This window comes from Rhodnius prolixus, unplaced genomic scaffold (genome assembly GCF_049639745.1).
Source record: "Rhodnius prolixus isolate KJV_2025 unplaced genomic scaffold, Rpr scaffold_4, whole genome shotgun sequence".
NCBI lineage: Eukaryota > Metazoa > Arthropoda > Insecta > Hemiptera > Reduviidae > Rhodnius > Rhodnius prolixus.
The window spans coordinates 6,895,315-6,912,434 of NW_027411614.1; the positions used below are offsets into that span (position 1 = coordinate 6,895,315).

Sequence of the window (17,120 nt, forward strand, 5' to 3'; positions counted from 1 at the left end):
AGTGGACCTGTATTAAAGGCTAAGCTATATTTAGTAGGAATTCGAAGTTTTGAGTTAAATTTGAGAAAGATAATATTTTGAGAGTGTTCATATCCGATTTTTTGGGGGAAGGAGAGTAGAGTAGCGGTAAAAAGGAAGGAAGTCCTTAAAGAAGAATTTCTGTATCTTCAGGCGGCCCAGTTTTTATGAAGCAATGAGCAACGGATGTTGAATAAATTAACTTCCTAATTTAATTTATCCGAGAATAAAAGGATTCAATAAACTTAATTAGATTGTAAATCCCATCACTCTGTGTGGAATTGGACAGTAGACAGTCTGTTAACTGAATGCCCCTCTCAGATAAGAATTTAAAAGTGGTAGTAGAATCATATAGACAGAAAATTTAATTTGACAGCGATGTAAGGACATAGGTCCAGTTTGTAATAACATAGAGAAGAATTGAATTCTACATGGGAGTATTCGATTTGCCAAGGTTAGTAGAATTGTAGAAGTTTAATGTTCTAGTAGATTACGGACGAGGATCAGTTGAAAATCATTACCTCTGGTACTACATTTAAATTAACCGGTCCCCAGAGAATGGCCATTCGACAAAGTTAACTTAGTTTGTGTAGGGACTTTGTAGACCCAGCGGCTAAAAGGAGCAAAAGAATGATTGGGTTTATCCAAATACTATACGATAGAGAGGAGAGGTAATGAAGAATGAGCTCTCTATCCTTCTTTATCCGGATATCCTGCCATCCGACCCTTCTCCTTTCTTTCAAATAAAAACTTCGTTTTTCTCTTTACTGCAAGTCTTTTATGTTCTGCCTTCTCATTTCTCTTCCACTTTTCAATTCATTGGAAACTACTTTTTTCTTTCGTAAAATTTTTCAGCTAAAACTGACAATGGTGGGATATTCGCTTACGAATCAGCTACAGTAAAATTTTTTGTAACTCAAAGAATCGCAAGTTCTAGGAGACATCTATCACGTTTAGTTATATTGACTTTAGTTTAGTTATAATCACTTTAATTCAAGTTAGAATAGACATCTAAAGAGAAAGAGGTACTTATTTTTAAGTTCTCTTCGTTTGTTTTCAATAAAAACAATCATTTTTCTTTTATATCTAACAGCTGTGGCTTGGTGCAAGAAGTGCCAATGTCAAAAAAAGGATTACGAGTGTACGTCCTCTTTGGTTTACCAGGAGGGGGGAAATATTGATGCTAAATTTTGACATTGGCACTGGTACGTTGTAGTAACTCAGGTACTACTTTGAAATTGACTTCGGCACTCCTTGCAAGAAAAATTTGGATGGTTAATATATCAAAACAGATTTTTTACTCATTTTTACCAAAATCTGACATTGGCACTTCTTGCACCAAGCCACTTATATATTTTCATGTTCTCTGAGTCAGAAAATTTAGTTTACAAATTGAACATTCCTTGTGAATACGTGTGGACGTAAACATTATTCAAAGAAAGAAAATCTCTGAAATTTCAAATTCAATATTTGGTATTTTTGTTCAACCAAATCAGCTGATCAGAAATTCTATTTTGCTGAATAGATATTTGTGAGTTTTTTTTTGGGAGAACGATTTTCTCGAAAAGGGCGGTGAAAATTGTCTTTAAAATTTTGTGGAACTAATAGAAGAAACTTGAGCTTCTCAGGAGTCTTTCTTGAGTTTCTAGATTTTTATTAATTCTGACAATTATTTATCTATTCTGGCGAAGAAACAATTTATCTGTTCAACCCTATCTGCGAAAAAAACAGGGAAGGCACTGGGTGCTCAGATGGCAATGGAACAGTCCGTCCGATCTCCTCGTTGGTGGTTCATATGTAACAGTACTGAGGTTACCACTTCCAAACTGAGCCACCTGGTGTGGCCTTAATGGTCAGCTATACAGTTACAGTGCACTGTTCCTCCTCTGTTGTCCACCAGTCCTAATAATTACACTAATTAGCTTGCTCATTAGCTGGTACAATTCCTATTTGCCGCCCCCAACTGTCCACCGCAAACATTACACCCGTCCTTGGATATAGGATTTAGCATTTAAGTGGTCCTTCGATGATTCGTTCGCCATATAATTGTAAATAGCGTCGGCTAATTGGCCAATACTTTTCCAGTGAAACTGATGTTTCAAATTTCCTCTTTTGAATTCCAATTAGCGCCCTTATTCTTATTTGATCTGCATACTGTTAATGAGGTGATAATGGCGAACAGTTCTGTTGTTTACATAGCTGCAGGTCTATCTGTTCTTTTTCCCTTCATATTTTGCATTCTCGTGTTCCATCCTAAGCGTTCCCTAAACTTATTATTATGCTAAATTAAAAGAAAGAAGTTGAAATATTTTTTTTAATATTTATTTAGTAATTTACTTATTGTATACATTGTATACAATAAGTAAATATGAAGAGTATGATGAACTGGTGCGGGAGGAGAGCAGGAGGAGAGAAGCTACCCTCTCTGTATAGGAGAGAGGAGAATGTTTGGAGGAGAGTGTGAGGAGAATAGGAGGAGGAGATAGGAGAGTAATGATTTAGTTCTTCAGCCTACAAGAAAGTCGTGAGGCCACTAGCGATTCAGTCGGCGAGGAGTGTTAGGGATGTCAGAAGAAGTGAGAGACAGTACAAGAGGATTAGAGCTAGTCGAGAGAGTAGTATGGAATTTTTGGTATTTAGTCTTAGCAAGTTGGTCTATGAAGGGAATGTTGAGGTCTTTGTGAAGAGTGAGGTTAGTCACCGTAGAAAGGAGCGTCAGCTATCTGTCGGAGTAGTTTTGACTGAAATGTCTTGTACAGTCCGTATGTTTGTAGGTTTGGCTGAACCCCACAGCTCTAGTCCGTAAGTCCACATAGGTTTGAGGATAGTGTTGTATGTTAAACGTTTGAGTTCTAAGGGCAAGTTGAAATATAAAGTTACAGTTTTGTGCAATTATGCTGAATACCATAAATTATGTTTATCATTAATTCTGACTCTTCAGTGCAATTTTGAATTATGGATTAAATTTATTTTTAAATTTCCTCCATGGAAGCATTTCCGATTGATGTCTAAATTCAGCGCCTCATACTTATATTTTGCTTATTTTCTGCGTAACAGTTTAATTACTTACTAAACTATAGTAAAATTGAAAACGTTAAAAATTTGAGTTCTTTTATGTTTTTAAAAATTAGTTTGGCCTAAATTTGCTCACTTTGGAGGGCGTTGCACCCTTCATAAAATAATCTGATTTTAAAAAGGTTGAGAAGGTGGTGAAAAGAGGAAGCAAAGTGAGTGGATGAGAGAGAGAGAGGAAGTGCTGGAAGTGGGCTAGAAGTAGAGTCATTATGGAGGACATATTACAGAGGACGGCGTCTAGAAGTGGAACCTAATAGCAGAAGCGCCACCGGCCCAAGAATGAGGGAGGAGAAGATTGCAAAGTGGAAAGCTGAGTCGAGTAAGTGGAGGCAACAGTCCCTCACTTAGTGAGTGAGAACAGCCGGCCCCAAGTTTGGAAGTAGTTGCAGAGCTAATTGTCTTGTGTTCCCCTCTACCCCGGCTCTGGTACCGCCAGTGGTGTTGAGCCGTTGTTGCAAAATGGTGCCTAGTAGTAGCTTTGCCTAAATGGCCTCTTCTGTTTTAGGCCCCAGACATCATCATCTCTACTTCCATTCCCTTCCAAGTCCATGTGCTCTTCTACTCTTTTCGTCTTGTACCCACACAATTAGGTCTTCCATGTTTCTTTTTTCTCATTAAGATCCTGTAAAAGAAAAGAAGGATAAATTAGGCTAAAAGAACTTGACTTAGGCTTTCTAGATGTTATCATTCATCTGAGGAACATCGAAGATATTTCCGCTATATTAGATAGCTTCATTACCTTACATTCTATTATATTCAGTTCTATATTAATAGAATTATTGTAGATTGTTGACTAAAGAGCTATGAGCCATATCCAATAGCGGCTTAATAGATTTTGTGGTTTAGCTTCCTAACGTAAGCTAAGTTTCTGTATTTTAAAGGAATTCTAAGATTTTGGTCGATTAATAAACAAAAACTTCTCTATGTTTTAAACAATATTAAATGGATATTTTAGCCTAAAAAAGGCCATCTCATTAGACCTTGAAACTGTTAAAATGTATATGAATGAGTTGTGTACAAGATGAGCTTGATTTTACAAATGTCACACATATCAGTCACCTCTTTTTATTGTTAGATTGGGATAGCAGCAGGGAAGCTCCTTAAAGAAATGGCTACTTCTTCCTTCGGAGTCCTCAATATTGCTTTTGATTAAGCACGATTTTCATGACTGTAGTAATAATTTCAAATTATATCTAGTTGGTTTTTATTTGAAATCTTTCAAGTATTGCTCATCATTATAACGTATTATAACCGAAACTTATTTCCTTTGTCAAAATTATTTATTTATCTTGAACATTAAGGTTAACCATTTCACTCACTATTCTTGATGGAAATCTTTGGTTGTTAATTAAATTTATTCAGATTTCCCAAATAATATTAAATAGTGTCAGTTTTTATACAAATTTATTCTGCCAAGAATAAACATAAATCAAATTTATTCTGTCTGTTAAAATCAGAATCAAATTATTATAATTTCGAATTTAATCTAAGACATTAATGATCGTTCTCAGACTTTAATTTAACTCCAAAACCAAAACTTGATTCGCCTTGATCAATTTACATTAAACTGAAGCTCCTCTCATTCAGCCATAATCTCAGAAGTATTCTTGCATTATTCGAGAAGAATTCAAGAGGTTTGAGAAAGGAAAATCGAAACAGGTAACAACCGCATGATAATAGTAGCATTAAATAGAGGGCAGTACTAATAAAGCGCCACGGTAGCCGAGCGGTTAGAGGCGAGACCTGCGAAGCTAATATGTATTGTGGTACTGGGTTCGATTCCCGGGCTTTAGGCCTTGGATTTTATTTAATGGTTAATAAAAGAAATTTACAGTAAAGTATGTTTGCTAGTCGCCTCCATCTACGACACCTAATTGGTAGTTGGACGTTAAGCCCGCCTGAAAAAATAGGCGATTACTTTACTTTACTTTTACTTTTTAGAGGGCAGTACTGTAAAAATAGGTCATTTACATCAATACTTTGTGATGATATTATAAATTAATGTATTTATGAGGTGTAAATTTAAAATTTAAACGAACTTATAATTAAAGAGGTTTAAATTTCTGTAAACAAAAATAATTAAATAAAAGTTTCATGTTCAATAAACTCATTTTATTGAATATAAATGTCTGAACATGTTGATGGTAAATAAATCTAATGTTTTTAAATTGTTATTTCAGGATCAGGGAGAACGAGAGTTGACCTGTTTTCCCACCCAAAAAGAGGAATAAAGGTACGTGAATGTTTTATTTAATTTGATGGCGATTTAATAAAGTCACATTTTATTGGCAACATAATCCAATTCCTGAATCAAAATTTATTTGATTCAACTGTTCTTAACTATTGCTGTTATTAACGATTAGCTGCCTCGTAGTAAGACTTATTACTGGAACTTAACTTTTATAAAATACTTACAAATAAAAAGTTGCTTTGTTCTCCAACACTTGGAAATTAACAGATTTTCTCTGGTTCTGGGAGGCTTCGTCAGGAAATAATAAGAAGTCTTTTTTTACATTGCCGAAGTTATGAAAGTCAACTGAATTTTATTTAATATAATAAAAATTAAATTATATTACTCTGTTTAAAAATTAGCTTTTAGTTAGTCGAAATGTTAGTCAAAGTTAATAGCTCTGAAGAAGATTGAGTATACAATCGAAACACCAAAGCAAAAAGAGACTCCAGATCAAAGAAAAAACTACTTTAAACACCTCAGTCAATCTAAGTCCTCCTCTCTAAGTCTCAGTCATTATCTAAGTCTTCTTGAAAATGGATTATTTACAACTACCCTCTGGAAGATAATACTAAAATTAACTTTGTAGTTTTCTCTTGGCTTTTTCGTAGAAAAACTTAAAATAAGTACGTTTTGGTGTACTTTGTTCTGTAAGACAGGTGTCAGGATTGTGTCTAATTCTACATAAGCTCGCATCTGTGATGGTAGGTTCTCTTCATTGTAGTAGTTGGATAGAGCGTTGCTTTATTTAAGTTAAGCGAGGAAATGTTTCAAGGTATTGAAGGGAAATTACATTCTATGGTGTGGAACGGAGGTATTGACACCTGTTCATTGGAAGTTTCCTGTGTCAGGGAAAACGTTTATCACTCCTGGCAGTCTGTTCATTTCAACTGGAATAGTTTTTCTCTGACTGGATCTCTTTTCTACTTCCAAGATCTCAGCTTTACTTTTATCTTGGAATTCAGAATAGGAAATCACTTGACAGACGTCTCCGATGGGGGGGAAAATTCTTTCGAATATTAATTTTCTCTTACTAGATAATGTGAGAGTATTGTGATCATGCTAGATTTTCTAAATTGAGTTTTGCGGTTTCTCTAAATTTGTTTTATTTATGTTTCTGTGTGCGTGTGTGTGTTTACACAATTTTTCTAAGACGAAAAATCATAGGAAGCTGAATTCTGACAGTGCCAGTCAGGCGATTACATTGCAAATAGAAGGGATTGAACAGGCCATTTCCATTTCACAGCGTCTGGGACTACATAACTATGGTACACCCTGTGGAGTACCAAGAAGGCATTAGACCAGGTTAAGATGACAATGGCTTTCAGCACAGTCTAGGTACGCGCGGCCAGTTACCATCGGGATCGCTAAGATACGAGTATGTGCTATTTGCCATATCCATTGGCATGCCTTGGTAACCATCCCAGCGTTATAGCTCCCTCCATTAAGTTAAGACATGGTTTTTGGAACAACCGCCAAATTAGTCCGAGTGAATGGTCACATCCATTTCTGGATGAGTCCCCCGAAATTTAGATTCCTGCTTCCTCTTCGTGTCCACTCATGAAAACAAAGCAAAAAAACTTGGCAAGAATGAGAAGCTAATACTCGTTTTGATTTTTCGAGTAGTAGCTTCCCCACTTAATTTTTTTGAGTTGTTTGTTTGCTGCTTCTCGGCTTGAAATTAAAACTGTCCGGTAGGACAGTTGTATAAGGGTTGATCGTCAAAAACTGTACGAAAAAGCGTAACGTTGAAAAACACCCAACTTTGACAATTTTTTTCTCTTTTTCTATAAAAGATAAAATTCCCAAATTTTCTTTAAAATATAGGGTAAACCCTCCTTTATAACTGTAATTTTTTTTCAAGATCCCAGATCTAATGGATTTTGAGAAAAAAGTTGCTGAAAATGAGCAAAAATGTTATTTTCAGAAATTGTTCTTGTTCTTCTTCTTGTTGTTGTTGTTGTTACCTTTTTTGTAAACTGCGTAGCGCCTAAACGCGCGAACCGATTTTCATGAATGAAGTGTCATTCGATTCGGAATTTTATGTAGATATGCCTTTTGGGGGTCTCGACGCTGTACATTGAATGGGAGAGGAGTTAGCTCCCTTTATGTAAGGCCCCCTCCAAAATTATTATTACTAATTACTCTGTAAATTTTGGCCCGATTTTGATAAAATTTGGTAGGATTTTGAAAAGGCACTTCCTTGCTTGGTTTCTTCACGTTTTGCGACCAAATTTTTTGAGTAGCTACTTTCCTGCGGGACTTATTATGTAGCACCATATCCGATTGATTTATTGAGTTGTTACTTACCCGGCTAGTTTTTTTGTGCAACTATTCTCTCACTGATTTTTTGTTAGCTTCTTCAAAAATTAGTAATAATAGTTATAAAATTTCTTAATCAGCGATGGCCTATTTATACTTTAGTTAGTATAATTGCCAGATTGATTACTGTTATTAATAATGATTGATGGATGTGGCACCACTAAGCGGGGAGTTTTTGATCCGAGGTGACGAAGTTGGTGACACTCTAAGAGGAAAAGAGAATAGAAGGCTGTAGAGTGAAGATAGAGGCGGGTGATCTACTAGAACAGGTGGCCCAGAATGGAGCTGGTTATCTCTAGTCTGGGCTTAATTATGCCGCAGCAACCCTACAAGGGTCTACGGGGACAGAGAGAGAGAGAGATTTCACTATAGTCATCATTTCACCTCTCCCCTCATTCACTTCAAACCAATTCCCGCTTTGTTCACTGTAGACTATTTCAGTTCAGTGGTTCAATCTAGAAGTTCCATGCATACGTAATTCCCTGTGGGGAGCTGGTTCTTTGTACAATTGCTTCTTAATAGCAACAGAGTATAGACTTGTGGCTGGGGTTGATAGTTTCTTCCCCCTGAGCTTGCGACCTCCTAATGGAACTACCGCCCCTCCTGGGCCACCACTCGCTGATATTGCCTGCGGTCTCCAAGTCTTCACTCATCACCATCACCTTGGCCAGGAATGGAGAGACCGAGAACAGAGCAATATGCTAATATTTGGATGAGGCGGTAACTGGTTATTAACAAAAAGGAAACAACCGCCTGTCTCTTAATCAACACTCTTGCATAGAATATACACACAAAATCTAAATTAAATTTAAATTATTTAATGAATAGAGTAAATTCATTATTTAAACATCCGTTCATCGGCAATCTTTATTAGAAACTTAAAATGTCTTTCAAGTAATACATTTAATGTAAAAATTACAGTACATTACTTAGATAAGTTTAAGCATTTTATCTTCCTCTTTATTGCTAAGAGAAGGTTTCTTGCTGCCTTGAGTCAGTCTGTGCTGTTTCTATTGGCCCTAACTACTAGGTGACGTGAGTCTCACTGTAAGAATCAAAATCCTTTAGCTTTAGACGGAAGTACCTGTTGCTAAATGGATTTTTCAAAATTTTCTCCAAAATTCTCTTAACAGTTCTACAAACTTGGTTTACTGTTTACGCTCATCTAGATCATCAACATTTACTTCAGATATTTTCCCAATGAAATTAGAAATAAGTTTATTCAAGGAGAAGGTGTAATTAGGTTCGCTTCTAAATTGAAATTTTTGTTTAATCTGCGGTTTTCCAAACTTTTCAATGATGGCAACACTAAAACTTATTTTAAAATTACGTATATGAAGAAAATTCAATGTGTTAGAACTTTGTGAAAACTAAGAGGAAGTTTTGTGGGTTTTCACAAAGATAGATTTTCTTCTATTCCAAATCTAGTGTAGAGAAGTTCACGTTATCGTATGCCTGTTTCCTTTCTTTCTGGATGGTTTGGATTTTCATTCAATTTGGGAGTTTGCTTCATGAGGTTTCTGTAAAAGAAATTTGATTTTTTTTTAAATCTTGATCTGTTCATAAGTAGAATAACTTCTATTTTCAATAATTTTCGCTGTACAAATTATTTAAGGGCTCTTTTGAGGAGGAGGCATACCTTTCTAAGTACAAGAAAGCCTCGCTTAGGAGGTTTAGGGAGGCTTTCTCGCTTAGCAAGAAGAAATATATTCAATAAAGTATTCACGGATCTTGTGGTAACGCTTAAACCAATTATATTTTTCAACATAACTATATTTCTTTTTTGAATTATATTGTACATTTGTTGTCACTCAGACTAATTTATAAAAACCACCCTTTCGTCCTCAAAACGGGTATTACTGGTGAAAATGTGCCCGATTACACCGAATTCTTATTTAGAGATATAAAAACTCTACATTATCAACTTAGCTAAGTTATTCCAATTCATTAATTAAAATTAACTTAAAGATGTAGGCAGTGTAGTAATACTAATAAATATTATAAAGTGTAAAATTAGAATACAATAGTGCCAGAGAACATTTGCATAAAGTGATCAATTATATTAGTCTACTGCCATAAATTCATTTTATAGGAAAAGCATGGGTGCTACCTAGATTAATGAATTATTAGTCAGGTAATTTGATATGTTATCGTTATGTGTAATAAATTATCGAATAGCGTGAGTTTGTAAGTTGATCAAATCAATAAGTTAGTCATTAATCAAAATGCAGATAGAATAATTAAATGAATCAACTTGGCAGTAATATATAGAGTGAATAAAGTGCATGGCATCATTAAAATGCTTCCTGTATGGAGCTGGCGGAATTGGTGCTCGTATTGTGTGCGTGGAACTTCAGTTTTGAAGTATTGTTATGGTTTCTTTTAAAACTATTTATACAATTTGAGAAAATAGAATTTTAATTAAACAAATAACACCATCTGTAAGGCCTTCAAAACCAGCTGTGAAGGAGAACTTGTAATTTCTTGAATAAAATATTATGATTGTATAATTGGCACGCTTTGCAGTATTGTGTATCCAATTTATGATGCAGATGATTAAGGTCCTCCACATCTCAATATCTCATATATCTTTTAATCTTCAGCTCTGAACTCGCTTCATGAATTGTCTTCAATCAGTTTCATTGCCGATAGAACCAATGTATATACTTGAGTCACTTTTTCTCCTCTTTACACAAGACTTCTAATTCTGGAAGTGCCACTTTAGAATGCACAGAACTTGATCTGTCATTAATTCCATAAACGTCATCTCTAGGATCTTGGAAATTATGGAACGTTCATGTTATGGGATTGCTTTTTGGAGTTTGAATAAAAAAAAGAGATGGTGACTTAGAAAGTTGAAACCAAGATTTACTTGCGACATTTTGGGCGTAGCAAAGCTTTGGGAGGGAGTTACGACTGTGTGTTTGGGACCTCACTCTCCTTAATCATAAGGTGTATCCCTACAGCACCTCCTCCAGTTCCAGATTATGAATAAATCCCAGTATCTGAGAAGGTTTTTAATGAGGGTATGTCCTCCTCCAGCACTTGGTAATTACCCAGTCGTCTGAATCTTCCTTGAATAGTGGCATCGTAGTTAGTTAGGAGATGTCCTCACTGAATCTGCAGGTACCATTGTGTTCTAGACTCACTTTCTTCTGATGTCCTCTGATTTGTAAGGAAACTCATCAGTGACCGGAATTCTGGCAAGGGTTAAAGGAAAAATAGTTGAATTTTGTGGGTCTGGATTTAGAAGGTGGGTTTTTCTAACATATTGTTGCGTGCATAAAACAGTGATTGAAATTTGAACTTCATTCACTAAATATTAACTTTCAAAGTAAGAATTTAAAATAGGACCTTTTATTAAATTTACTTTTGATCAAATTCTTGTGTGATAAATGTTTTTTAACATTTGACAAACTAAAATTTCCGTGCCGGATATCCGTTTGTCTGTTTTGTAAACTTGTGGGTTGACCTCTGATGTAATATTAAGTGATTTTATTCCCTCTGGGGTTTGGTCTGTACGTCTGTGAGTTCTTGCACTTTTGACCATGTCTCTGTTCCATTGCTTTTATCCCTTGTCTTTCAAGTTTTATTTTTATTTTACCAGTTGGGATTGCCATCGTAAGGATAAAGATATTATTGGTTGGTTCTATATATTTCATGTTTTGGACGTTTTGATATAGGTTAACAAACGTCAATTAGAGTCATTCAGTAGAATATTCTCTTGGGTCGAAATCCATTACCATTGATAAGGGTGTTTGTAGTTGTAGCCATTCATATATTAAATTATTTCCATTTTCAAACATTGGAGATGTAATTTTTAGTTGAATCTCTGGACAAGTTGAAACATGTAGGCCATATGTATATATCTATCTCGTTTTGCGAAAGATTTTAATTGCAAATAGAATCCGACTGGGTGTCCCCTTATGTACCCTAATGGCTTTAGTCTAAATCTCAAATTTGAAATTATAGCGATTTTCCACTTCTTAGTTTTGGTTTCAGAGGACCTAGAAACTTGTAATTGTTACTAAAAATTTTTGTTTTAATTTATTTGAAATTTACAACTGCATAGCCATAGTGATCAGCAAGAAATAGATCAGCTGACATTAGAGACAAAAGGTAGGTTACCACTCAATGGTAACTCTCCTAAAGTTAACATTTATTTAATGACCTCCATTGCAGAGAAAATTGCGCAGTCAGTATCGCTTGAAACGTCTAATAGGATTGTTGGGGTGAATACGAGAGGAGAGCTGATGAATTAATGGATTACTTAAACCAAATATTAAACATTGACAGGATTGCTCTACTGTTTCTAACTTGGCATTATAATAACAGTAATAAAGAAACAATACTGTTTGCGGAATTGCAAACATAAACACAATTACTTTAAACGCATTTTCACCTTTTATTCCAGAACTTCTGAATAAACAAATTAATAACACCTTTCTAAACACTTTGATGGATTGCAAGCAGGCTTTCGCTTGGATAATTCAATCCTGGACTAGGTTCAGGATGTATAAGGGGGCGTATAGACGTATTTAGACTGGATCGATTCCATATTAACACTTAGGTGCAAGGCAGAATTTATTGCCGTATATGTCTTGAACGTAAGTTTTTTTTATTTATTTTCTATGCAAACAAATTAAATTTCTTTTACGCTTTCCTTTTTACTTTTAATAAGAAAAATGATAGCTATCAGTAATCATTTTCGAGATTGAGTTTTTAAATTAGGAATGTTTCCCAGAATTTGTCTTTCTATTCCCAGGACCTCTTCCAGAAGTAACCTTCTTATACTTCTCTTCCTTTTTTTTTTTTTATAAGATTTCATTAGTTAATGCGCAAAAGTTAAAAAATATTTGATTTGTGTTTTGGTGACAATCTTCAAAATGCTAGGGAAAATCAATAAATTAAATGTGGCCCTTTTGAAAAACTCAAATTCTTTTTGAATGAAATTTTGAGTCTGATGTGTAGGGCGTACCAATCAAGCGCTGTGAGCTTGAAACCATGAACAATCATAATTGTAGTCGCCAATTTCATGTTGTAATAGACAATAATTGTTTTGCCACTCCAACTATTATTACTACATTTTATTCTTAGATAAACTAACTGCAACTATCACTAATCTAAAAGTTAATCTAAAAAGTACCAAACCGGAGATGATTTATTTCGACAGAAAGAAACCAAAATTACTTCTCGAGAGTGGAAGTCACATTGCTGATTAAATTCCCATTGCCTCTCCTCACCTTCACCCCTCATCTTACTTCCATGTAAATCGTTCTTCTTTGAATTATCTAACTTACACTTGTTATTCCAGCTAGAATTGCGCTTTATTCAAACCGTTAATCTTCACTCTTTGTTCATTTCTTATTTGTCTTTTTCTCTCAAAAGTCATTTACATCTTATTGAAAATCTAGCAACTTCTTGCTTCATATTATTTTACTGTGAGAGTTGTACTTTTTTAAAACTGTCCTAATATTTAATAGAATTTAAGTATCTACTTGCTTAAGGATCCACGCTGGAAGATATTAGGGAACCAATTATTTAAGATAAAAAAAGACACAAAAAAGATGGGCACCAGAAATGCTAAGAAGTACAGTCTAACAAATAAATAAAATTACCGTAAAGCACTTACGCAAAATTCAGTTAGTCTACAATTTTTTTTTACTTTCGTCGTAACTGCGAAAATGATTGCCAGTAAAGAGTTTTAAGCAGGAAATGGAAATTTCTCAAATTTTCTTTTTATATAAAGGATATTTTTTAGAGATTTGGTGATTCTCCGGTTTCACTTGATGAAAAGACAGATGTATCATGACTAAGGAACGGATTTTTATGTATTTAAAAATGCCAAATATTTAATTAAAATATGCATTTATTTTCGTCAATTATGTGATTTTCTTAAAATATTTTCTGGAATATTTTTTTTTATGAAAATGGAATTTTTTTTGGGGGGGGCAAGTTATAATTATTTATACAAGAAAAGAACATTTTTACAATTTATAATAATTTATTAGGAACAAAATAATTTGTTTTTACAAGTTATAATGATTTATACAACAAAGAACATTTTTACTATTTATAAAAAGATGTGTTAAATTTTCAATTTTGAAAACTTCACTCTTCGAAATTGTTTGCAACCATATGAAATTTCAAATGTTGAAACGTAAAGTGACGACGATCTGGGCGTAAGATGGACTTGTAACGACTAAAATCCTTTGAAATGAGGATTTTTAAGTTTGTGGAAAGGGATATCTGCTCTAACCAAAGCCCGACACAGATCTGTACTCAGAGTAGACTTACTTGATGATGGAGATGTAAGGAAGGCTTGATAGGATGTCCTCTCTTTCTTTCTGTTTTTATTCTCTATGTGCGATCCGGTGGCAATATGTTGGGTGACTTGGGAACGTTGAGAGCAAGAAACGCGCTTGTCACAAGCTGTGCAGTACAAAATGTCTCCATCACTTCGAAAAAGTTCTGCTGGAAACTCGCGAAGATATTTAGCAACCAGTTGGTTTGTTTGAGGCCGATGTTCGTGGCATTTCACCCAAAAAAAGAATACACTAAGTGACCGAACGAAATGAATTGGACACTTCAACGAACGAGCTGAAAGAACAGACGTCAGACAACTTCAAAGAACTAACAAGTGCCCGTCACTGTTTAGCAGCATTCTGTGTAAATTACAATAACCATTGTACCCGCTGTGATTCACAGCCCTACAGTCTGTGGTTCACAGTTCCTGTCAACCACCTCCCAATTATGAAAATATGCCCAAAATGAAAAATGTGAAAAAATATGTTCATATTTTGATTAAATATGTAGAAATATTTATTTATTTTAATCAAATATGTATAAATATGCGATAACATCCAAATATGTGAAAATATGTGAAATAAAAGTAGACTCAAACGGCTTAAAAAGTGTCAGTATGAATACTTCTAGTTGAAAAACGTCTGTAAATTGCCTAGAAAAAAATATGTAAATACATACGAATCCGTTCCCTAATCATGACTGTAACTTCCCAACGATCGGTAACGTTTACTTGAAATTCTTTTTATAGAAATATTCGATAAAGAACAACTCTGCCGGAGAATGTTCTGTTGAGATTCATCTGTAATTACTTCAATTATAAATTAAAAATTTGAAAACTTAAATTTCATTGTAAGATTAAAGAAAAATGATTTCATAAATATATGTCTTCAATCAGTTGTACGACTTCCTTAGATCTGGTGCTCTTCTATTCAAATAAAGATGCGCTTTAGTTAACGATCTTGTAAGAGCCTATTTTGATTAAGACGTCAGAATTTGATTCTTCTCTGATGCTATCTTCATGGATTCTTAACAAGGTTATTTCCTGTGTATAATGTGTCTCTAATTCTATTTTTCTTCGTGACGTAATTGTTTGCGTTGTGGATAATTGTTTCTAAAATCTTGTTCCTATTACACATCATGAATAATGTATTTTTTATTTCGTCCAATATGGTCGTTATTAAAGACTAACTTGGGTTGCTATAAACTGATTGAGGTCTTACAGTCCAAGAGATTCTTTAAAAGAAGAAATAAGACCAATATTTGTACCAGAACTAACAGTTTTTCTCCATTTCCTATTCCTCCCTTTCTTTCTCTAAATAAAACCATAATAAATTCAGGTCCATGTAAATTTTTAGTGATCGGTGTGCGCAAGTCCAATCTCTATTTCATCAGTTACCCACACAAAACCTCCTATTGATGAGATGAGAGAGTGTTATTTTGCTTGATAATTTTACCACGTGAAGTCTAGCGTAAAGTGGGTGAAACTGATTCTGAGAGAGTAGTTCCATTGTTCTGCCGCTAGATAGCGCGCAAATGATCTTTTCCCACAAGTTGCCCTTCTCTGCTTGGCACTATCATAGAACAATTATTGTACTGTTCTTATTTATTGTTCCTTTTCTATGGGTGTGTCAAATACAAATTTATTTATTAAACAAATATAATTAAACAAAATGCATTCTAATTGTAAAAATTATCTAAAAAAAAAAAATCAATAATTTCTTCAAATTAAAAGAATTTTGAAGGAACTCGTCAGTATTCTCGCTAGAATTAAATAGGTGAAAATTAATTTCACTTCCCTTTCCCAAAATTTCTCTGAAATTAGTTTTCCTGTTTAAAAGATTCAAAGAAAAATTATAAAGTTTTTTTTTTTATTGAAAGATTGAGTTCTTTTTTAACTAAGCAGATATCAGCTGAAGTGATTTTTGAGAAAATTACGCACTTCTGAACTTAAGCCTCATTAAAATTATTTTACAGATGAGTGCGTACTTTACAGGAAGAAGGTGCTGAAGAAGGAAGTCCTACTTCTTCCTTCACGTTCAGAAGTACCTTTAATCGAATTTTCGCGGAAAAGTTATTTTATAATATAAAAATTCTTTACGTGTGAAATGTGGAAATGAAAAGAAAATCTTGATGTTCACTTTTAACTAATTTCCTTTCATAAAATGTAAAATGAATCATCAGTTGATCCTTTTGCTTCCGCATGTTGATTTAAATTTGCCATATTTGAATAATATTAACCATAAACTGACAATAGCCAGTTAAATAAATTAAATATCTGTAACAGTTATTTTGTTTTCTCGTTGTGGGAAAGCTTTAATTTCCGTTGAAAGTACAAAATATAAAATACGCACTTTTCCATTACTTCCTGTAATAAGAGAATTATTTCCATAGAAGCTGGCCCAGAAACACACAAACAACAAGTTCGAAACCAATACAGGGAAAAGACATCCCTAATTTTGCCTATCTACCTACACATTTCCAGGAATATCCAAGTTTTTCTGGAAACAGAACTCACATAAATAATATATAGGAGGACCTGCAGAGGTAGTTAGTTGATTTGTATAAACTATTTACCCGCAGAATTTCGAGATTATTCATATTCACATTCACCAGCACATTTACAGTACACTTACACTATCACTCATTCTGATACTTATCACTTTCCACTTAAGGGAATCACGAGCAATCTTTTAGATTGCACAGCTTATCTGTTTAGAGCCACTATCTAAACAAATCTAAAGATACGAGTAAAACAGTGGCCGTAGAAGTGCGCATGTTCTAGGGCTGTTCCTCTACATTTTATTCCTTACTTACGTTTAAGCGATGTATTATTTACCCATTCAATATGTGTTGCTCATTTGTAGTTACTTATGAACTATATAAGAATTTTTGTTATTAACGCACAGCAATTAGTTATATGAAAACTATTTCATTGAATTCTATGTTGTTCATTAAAATATTCTCAGACCACCTTTATGAACATGTCTTGAACATAAAGCTCAGTTCCCTCTTTGACTTATAGATAAGTTCCACCATTAAATATATAGAACACCTTTCTGCAGTTCTGCAGGACGAGCACTAAACTCTGGTTTAACCATTAAATTTCACTGACCAATAAACAACCTCCTCCTTTATCCTCTATTTACAGCCCTCTTATTTAAAGGTGAGG

At 34.2% G+C, this 17,120-nt stretch overlaps 1 protein-coding gene across 2 annotated transcripts in view; it reads left to right on the forward strand.

The window, feature by feature from the left end:
* Positions 1-17,120, forward strand: part of Schip1 (Schwannomin interacting protein 1) — a 190,859-nt gene that overhangs the window by 22,090 nt on the left and 151,649 nt on the right. For both annotated transcript variants that reach the window (XM_074131977.1, XM_074131975.1), the window contains exon 2: positions 5,274-5,326. The gene's annotated coding sequence lies outside the window, so the exon portion shown is untranslated. The remainder of the gene's footprint in view (positions 1-5,273; positions 5,327-17,120) is intronic.